The sequence below is a fragment of the Lissotriton helveticus genome, chromosome 6, assembly GCF_964261635.1.
Source record: "Lissotriton helveticus chromosome 6, aLisHel1.1, whole genome shotgun sequence".
Lineage (NCBI taxonomy): Eukaryota > Metazoa > Chordata > Amphibia > Caudata > Salamandridae > Lissotriton > Lissotriton helveticus.
Genome location: NC_136067.1, coordinates 1,525,107,812 through 1,525,116,726, shown reverse-complemented (window position 1 = coordinate 1,525,116,726; position 8,915 = coordinate 1,525,107,812). Strand labels below are relative to the sequence as shown.

Genomic DNA, 8,915 nt, shown 5'->3' with positions numbered 1-8,915 from the left:
AATCGACATGAATTACCTGAAACAAAAAGAGTCTGTGCATTTTATGTTAAATAGCTGGAGTAATGATAATTGATATCTGTATTTAGATACTGTACCGAACCACTGGTTGAGATTGGAATTACTAAAGGTGAGAATAGGCATCAACCCTGCACGGTCAAATGAGAAAATAAAAAATATATTAATGGATAATACTGGTAAATGTACATGCAGGATTGGTTCGAAATGTACTTGTTTTCATATTTTAATGGATTACCAAAAATTGTTATCTGTGCGACGTTTGATTTTAAGGCCACTTTTTTAAAATATGGAATAAGGTCAAGGATTCAAGCAATTGAGCTCCTTACTTATAACTGCGTTCTTGGACATTGCAATTGCTTTGGCGAAGTTTGTCCAAGAAGCCAAAAGACTTCGTAAGAATTAAGGAAATGGTAAGAAGGGCCCCTGGATGGACAGTTAGAGTTAAATTGAATGATTGGAATTATAATATGTATGCTTTTCTATATTGAATTTTTAGGCAGATTGGTATGATGTCATAAACATAAGTTTTATGTGAAATAATGAATTTTGGTTTTAGGTTGTTTTAAAATATTTTAATATTTCTATTTGTATCTGTGCAATGTTGGTATGTGCAGTTTAAATACCAATTGGTCATAATAAACTTATCTTTGAACTTGAACTTGAACTTATTGCTTTTGATGAAAGTGTCATTGAAAGTATCACTGGCCTAGATGTGTACGTGGGTTACCTTGTTTTGTAATTCTCTTTTAGCCCTACATGCCACTGATTCTACTTTGTTCAAGTTAGTTTTTCTCTGCTGTTCTTATTTTCTCTTAGAGAAGTCCTCTTCCATCCTCTGCTTCTTCTGTTCATTACCAACGGCACCTTTCACTTTTTACGGTTGCTGTTGTGTCTCCTTTATATCTACAATTTAGGAGACCCAATTTCTAAGGCAAAGGTCAGCAATTATTTTATCTTGGTTGTACAGGTGTCTTCATTTTTGAGAACTCACTTCAGTTTTGGTGTCACTCCATTTTCTTAGCGCCTCAACACTCTCATTCGTTTCTGGCTTACCCCTGTCTAGTTGCTTCATTTTATTGAGAAACAAACCTGAATTCTTTCCAGATGTGTTACTTTGAACAAGACCCATTAGTTGGGGTTCCATTGTGACTTCTTTGTTCTATATGGTGCTGTAATGCCCACTCCTTATCTGTAAAAGTAATTAAAGCGAATGAGGGCAGTTCTGCCTATTTCTTCCATAAATATATTGGGATATAAAAGGCAAGGCTGTAGCCAAGGTGCATCAGACCCAAATAAATTAGTACAAATTGAAGATAATCTGAAGAATGTTTACTGATAAACTACACTAGAAGCAGATGAGGCCACTAAAGTTGTGGCCTCTAAGTATAAGATGCTGAGGCAAAGGTCAGCTCAAATTGAAAGTGGAGGTAATGGTATATGTAATCTGACGTATGTCAAGGCGCATTTGGGCTAAAGAAAGTGAGTGGAGTCTTCCAATGATAACGCCTATCAGGACAGAAAGGGTGGTGAAATATATATGTTATATTTTCTGGCAGTTCCTGAGTGGGAGCACTCCTTCATCTCGGCAGCCAGTTGTATTGAATTGTGTGCTCACCTTGTTCTAGTTCTGCATTTTCTCTTTCAGCCCACTCGCTAACATACCTTAGTCAATATTTTATCTACGTTTCTCTTTCTCCCTGTTTCACTGCTATCTTAATGCCCTTTATTCTCGTGCTCGATCTGGAGGGAGGCTTGAGGGTTATAAACTAAGTCCCAGCAATTGAAGGCTTTCACAGTGTGCTAATCCCATTATGACATCTGTATATTAACCTCAGGATTACACGGATCATATGCAGATGCCATTGCAGTCTATTCTGTAACATCACTCAAGCTCTGAAGGGAACAGAAACTGTGCCCAATTAATTAGGCACATTCTTTATTTATAATCATAATTCACAAGTAACAAACATAAACAAATAACTCTTAATTAATTATGCAAATTCAAGGCCTGACCAGAATATTTTTAAGGATGCAACATATAAGTTCAGCAGCCATATTAATCAAATAATATGTATCAATTATAAACCTTTGTTAAAACAATGCATTGCACAATTTCGAATTTGGCATTGATTGCCTTCATCTTTGACCAGTACATGCAATATATGATACATTAATCTACTTCCCAGACGTTTGTATCACTTTCGATCTATAACTGTGCTCATTCCCAATTCTTTTTAAAAAAAGACTTGATTCAGCAATAGGGACAATGTATGGAGCTATCAGCGGGCTCATAAGGCAATACGATTTATTAAACTCCCAGTGCAGAAAGGTGAGCTTAAACTTTATTGCTGGGATGCTTGAGACACAAATATGATATTGTCCTATATTTAAAGATGTGATCTATCACTATTTTAAGATATAGCAGACAGGCTTGGGGTCAGGAGCTGGTGGTTTTCTTCTTAACGCGTTTAACCCCATGTATATCGAAGGGGTTCGGTAGATGTGTGTTAACAGCTCATCTGACTTGGAATACGTGGTGGCATCTTTTAATTTCTTGTATTAATATATATAGATATACTCCGCTCTGGGGCGCTCTTCCCTTCGATACGTTTTAATGATTCTATGTGTCAGAATTTGCCTCAGCATTTTTTAAACAACATGGGGCAACTATTTTTTGGAATACTTCCTTCGTTTTCTGGTTTACAGAAGGATTCCCATTTCCAACGTCAATTTTTCATATGGGACAATCTCAGCGAATTGAGAATTACTAATAATACGACGAATAAAACAGTATTTCTAGATTTGCTAAGGGACCCTCATGGTGACCTGTGGATTAGATCCCCGTATTGTATATTTTATTAACTGTCTGTTGGTGTTTTGACAATATGTTGATAAATGGTACTAGAAGACTTGGTGTGCTGTTATAATAAAAGCAATTAATATTGATCATCATATGAGCTAATTTAAAGTTGCAACTGTATATTATATTACACAGAGCATACATAATGTCAATCCAAGAGCCTTATGCAATCAAAGTGTCCTAGATGTAGCTGTGAATAACCCTGGGCAAAGCACTATGCTACGCTTGCGTTGTTTGCGAAGTTTGCGCAACTTCGCACTACACAAACTGCACGTAGAACAGTGCAAACATGCGTAGCGTAGTGCAGCGGTCATTTTTTGCTTGCTCGCGGTCCTCAATGTAAAGTTGGCGACCGCGAGCAAGCTAAGTGACATCCTCGCGAGATTTTTTCCTTGTTCGCGATCAGCAACATCAAGTTGCCGATCGCGAGCATGGAAAATAAACCTCCCGGCGAGATTCTCAATGCGGGGAGGTCAGGTTTCTCATTGCGAGTGGTCGAGCATGCTCGCGACCGCTCGCAATGAGAAACTACCAGTCCACGTTGAGAATGCTGCAGCTCGAGTAAAAATCTGGTACAGCTCGCACTGTGCAAGATGCCGTTTTCAATGATTGCACAGTGCCAGATGCTTGTCCGCACAGTGCAATCATTGAAAACGACATCTTGTACAGTGCGAACATGCTACTACGCAGTTCGCGTAGTGCTATGCGTAGCTCGCATAGTGCGAAGTGCATTTGCGTAGCTACGCGTAGCACTACTTCGCGAACTACGCCCACCTTTACCTGTGAACCTTCGGGTAATATACACATGTGTGATGTTTGTTCGCACCTTGCAAACTTCAGACCAATTTTGCTTGAATACTCCCCTCTCCTTAAAAAGGACATCATTTGAACTACACACTGCATCATGCCAGCTGCTGATACTAATATATTGAGCAGCCCTGTTACATTTGTGTTTGTGGCCATAACTATTGCACCACTCTATATACCACGAGAACGGATCAGAAATGTGCCTTTTAGCAGCCGCGGCCCGTGGAGGGAGTTACGGTGGGGCAGGAAGGTGGGGCGTGGGAGCGGCAGGGTGGGGGATGCTAAAAACCAGAATATGGATAATTGGATGTAAGTAAACAATTTAATTAATACAACGAATTTGGTAGCGCGCACTGCATCGCATTTTACACCGTAACTCCCTTCATGGGCCGCGGCTGCCTTTTAGCCTCGAGAATTGATGTGGTCTGCTGTGGCGATATGTTGAACCAGAATCTGAAGTCTATCATGCTAAAAGCACATTTGGGCTTTAGCAGTTCTACAAAACCTGAGTTCCAATCGTGGTGTAGAGTTGAAATAATGTACATTTATAAGTCTGTTAATCTGGACACAAGTACAAAAAATAGTGGGGGAATGTTTCAGCATAAACAATGCACAGTGACATCGCGTGGAGTAAAACCAGAGGAGGATGTGATGCCACAGTGCTATCAAATCCTTCTCTTTCAACAAAATTTGCTAGTTCTAAACTTAATCAAGGCAAAGCTGAAGCTTCATTGGTGTCTCTCAAGTATTTGAAAAAGATTGACACTAGGCAGGGACTGCGTGGTGCACATTCATTCAAAATCCTTTTGAAGTGGTCGACAAGATCTAAAGATATTACTTAGGATTTGTCAGGAATGCTCTAAATAACAATTACCTAAAAGGGTACTGATAATTATGTAAAACTCTTCAATGCCTGGAATTTAACAACCGCTGGGATTGCCCACTAAGTTCGCCAGTGGTATGGTCTTATTTTAATGATTCCTATGGAAATTGAGAAAATTCCACCTCACAATGTGCCAGAAATTATGAATAAACCTTATATTCTATATGTTTGTCAATGATAGTCAGCAATATGTGATAACGTTGATATGCTCGTTCCAAATGAATATGCAACATTTCCGACATTCTTAATGAGAGAGAGATTATCCTATTAGGGGAAAGCATGACTAATATGAGATAACATTTCTGAGATTCTTAATGAAAGGGAGTCTCTTATTAGGGAAAATGGCTGGTTTATTTGTGAAGCTCAGTGCAGATAATGAGCACTTAAAAGAACTTAAAGGGCTTAAGACTGAAACCTTTGTGATCAAGTATCTAGCCGTACCTGTTTCTAACCAAAAACCCACACTACAGTAGCAGTAAATAAACTTTATTCGGTATCCAAGTACCACCAAAGTGCACATGTGCATAAACATTACAAAAGACATTTGATCAACTAATATAAAAGATGTTACAGCACAGTTCATTACAAGAGAGGGGGCACCATTCCGATTTTTATTTTCTTTAGACGGTATTTATGCCAGATGGAAGCAGAAGTTAGACAAACTATGTGCAAATTGAGCAATGGATACTAAAATAGATGCTTAAAAAACTATCTTCAGCAATATATATATAAAAACAATGTTAAAAAGCAAGAGAGACATTAAAAAGAAAGACCTAATCACTTGGGGACACAGGCAATAATCTACCACAGTTGTACCACACCGCCTGTAAAAAAATTGTTTGCAGCAATCGCTATTCCTGGAGTTGTGTCGCTCCTGAGTATTCTAAGGGCCACTATATATTTTGTGGCCTTCAGATTTTTGCATACAGGAAGAATCCATTTCTGGCAGGGGCTGTGGTAGCTTGGGCAGAAGAATAACATGTAAGCCTCATCTTCATCTGCCAAACCAACTGCCGGATAAGTACTAGCACCGAGAGACTTGTACCATTGGCTAATTACAGATCTTTAAGGTAAGGTGCCAAGACGAAAATGGATGTAAAGACTCTTGGCTAGAGGGGAGGCAATACAATTTAAAAACTCCTCATAACTAGGGAACAGCTTAATATCTAAAAATCTATTCGCTAGTTTGCCAATTGTATGGTTATTTAAATGAATATCTCGGATATGGATCCAATAGCTAGATTTTAAAGAGTTAAGATCAGTCATACACAGTCTTTCTGGGTAGATCCTTATCCTTGTCAATCCTAACCTCTGGAACCAATCTGAGGCAAACTTGATCCATGGTATTAGTTTAGCTCCCCTCGTGCCCAACAATTAGTACCACGGACACTCCATTCTTGCCATTTACAAGCCATTAGTTGGTGTTGAAGTGACCTCTCCAGGGCCCATGAAGCTCACCGTCTGCACTCAGAGAACGTGAGTGCTCACTCCATGATTGTGAGTCCTGCGATAAGCTTTCAGATGCTGAATTGACAGTGAACCTTCTGCTGCACTTAAGACACTTGTAGGGTTTCTCACTGGTGTGGATTCTCATGTGCACTTTTAAGTGGTATGACTCGGTGAAGGCTTTACCACAAACTTTGCATAGAATGGCATCTCTCCCATGGGGGTTCTGATGTGAAACATGTGTACCGTTTTGCTCCTGTGTGGTTTTTCTGGTGGACTCGTAGTATAAAGATACCCCCAATACCATAGATCATGATTTTCTTTTAAAACAAATGTCCCTCCTTCATTTCTCAAATCGTCAACCTATGGCCTCAATACAGTTTTCTTTGTGCGTCCTGTGGCGTGATCAAACCCTGGGTTTGTCCATGATCAAATCAAAGAGGGAGGGAGAAATGCCAAAGCATCATTATAGAGTAGCTGGATCAAGCTTGCTCTCGGATTGCTTGTGAGGCTACCTGCTCAAACATCTTCTGCCCTACTTCCTATAGCCCACCAAAGAAGCTGGGATATGTAGTCTGAATCACAAATATGGGGGCTACTGAATGTCAAATTGCAATGTTGATGCACAGAAGAGTACCGGTTCTGAGTCACATTGTGACTCATTGCAGTCTGAGTTGCCTGAAGAAAGGAAAAAGAATGATACGTAAACAAGAATGATATTCAACTATATTTACATTATTGTTTTCTCTTGTTTCAAGGGAACCATTTTATATCAAGAATTAACACATGGTAATGGCAGTTTTATTATTTAAGCTAACAAAACAATATTGTGGTCATAGGTTGACTATTTGAGAAACGAAGGAAGGACATTTCTTTTTTGAAAGTTTTCATGATCTATGGTATAGGAGGTACCTTTATACTCTTTAAACGTGTACTGATCCCTAGCCCCCTAGGTCCAAAATCAAATCACTCTTCATTACAATAAACACTTCTCACACTAGTGGCACCAACAATGCTCCTCGTTGGCTAGACTTCACATGGTATAGTCATTATTTATGAAGGACTCTATAAGGGCTGCAGTTGCCCTCTCATTCCACGTAGTATGGCTCGTCTGGTGTTTCATTGCTTCCGCTATGTCATTAAAAGCTTCACCACACATCTGTATGGTTTCTTTTCTTGGTCACTTTCGCTGCACTTTGGGATTGTAGGCTCGTCACTTTCATATTCATATTCCAAGTCATCACCCAAACGGTACCTTGGCAACGCTTCCTTTCCCATTGTTGGCTTTTGAAGTCTCTAGCATGAACTCAGCCCATCCACACACAAGATAATGTTGCTGATGGCTTCCAGTGATGCCAAGGAAGGAATTTCAGTGAAATCTTCAGGGTTTGCCCCTGGGGTCATGGTCAAGAACCCATCATCAGATCTGTATTTACATACAAAGGATCCGTCCATGAGGTATCTCGGTGGTCAAATCTTCTCCTTCCTTGGCCTCGGTGGTTGTTGGTACGTCTCGTCCTGGTTGTCAAAACACACAGGAATGACTTGTTTAACTTCCCTCAGAGATGTCTCATGTTGTGAGGTGCTTTCTGCGTAATCTTCAGGGTCAGTCACTGCGACTATATTAAAGGATCCGAAAATGATTTCTGAATGCTTTGTCCCTTGTCTCTCCTCAGAGTCACACGGCAGCCCCTCATTTTTGATGTCCAGACTGGTAAATGGGAAAGCAAGGTTGTTAGCACCATCCATGAAGACCCAATGTTCTGCAACAACAGGCTCTTCAATCTGCTAAGTCTGTAACAGAATGTCGGGTTTGAAAAAAGGATGATACTGCCGGTGGTGGGCTAGTGGTCTCTTTGCTCTGTTGTTCAGACTGCTGATGTGGAGTCACAGACCCAGATTCATCCACTTCCTTAATCCACAAGGAAGTCTCTGGGTTGAAAACTGCACCACCTGCGGTTAGAGATTTACCATTTTCCACCTCATCTGAATTCTGCTGGTCCTTTCCACCTGGCTCTTCTGACTGTTTAGTCCTCAGTAAGATGTCAGGGTTGACAATGGCATAACCCAGGGGGATGAGGGCACCATGGATCTCTTTCATCACACTCTGGTACAGCTCCTTCTCCCAATCCTCTAACCTGCTCAATTCCTCTTTTGAGAAGTAGGCAGCAGCGTAATAAAAGGCGATGGACACAAGAGCAGATACCTGTTCACACATGTTCCCTCAAGTTTCTGCTTTCATACAATCAGGCGAAAAGATTGCCAGTCTTGTAGGCCACTGGTGTAGGACTTTGAGAAAAAGCAAAGCCTGCAAGGTCACAAGCTGACACCTTCCGTGTGATTCAGATTTTCTCAGGACTCTTCTTAATACTTCGTCACACGAATAATGCAGCATCTGAGATGGCAGCAGGGTCAGCAGATTCAGGGAGGGTGTGGAATTAAAGTATAAACAAAGATGTCTGCTTTAGCCTGGATGTTAAGAAGTGTCGGTGTCTGTCAGAAGGCACTGTCCTTAGAGTGCCAGGCTCACACAAGTAACATATGGCTACTCCAACACTGGAAGTGGGTCGGCGATATACTGAAGTGGTAAGAGGAGGCATGAAGGTGGCCATGCCAATGCCCCATGGGGCAACTGTGAATTTAGCCACTGCTGTGGGCTGATAGACATGAGTGGGTCCAGTGCTGGAGCATGCAAAGTGCTGAAAGGGGCAATGCTAGAGGACAAGGGCTGTTAATGTTGCTCATCCTACGGTACTCAGGGTTTTGAAAGGGACCGGTGTTGGGATACTGAGGCCTGTCAGTGTCACCAGGGCAAGTGCATTGGACGGCTTCTATGGAACCAGTGCTGGAGTAATTCTGGACTTTTTATGGGGATATTGACAAAGGACTTAGGTGTGGATA

General features: G+C 40.8%; 1 pseudogene; it reads right to left on the bottom strand.

Moving 5' to 3' along the window:
* Positions 1-5,982: 5,982 nt before the first annotated feature.
* Positions 5,983-8,232, bottom strand: LOC144762759 (zinc finger protein 398-like; annotated as a pseudogene).
* Positions 8,233-8,915: the final 683 nt, after the last annotated feature.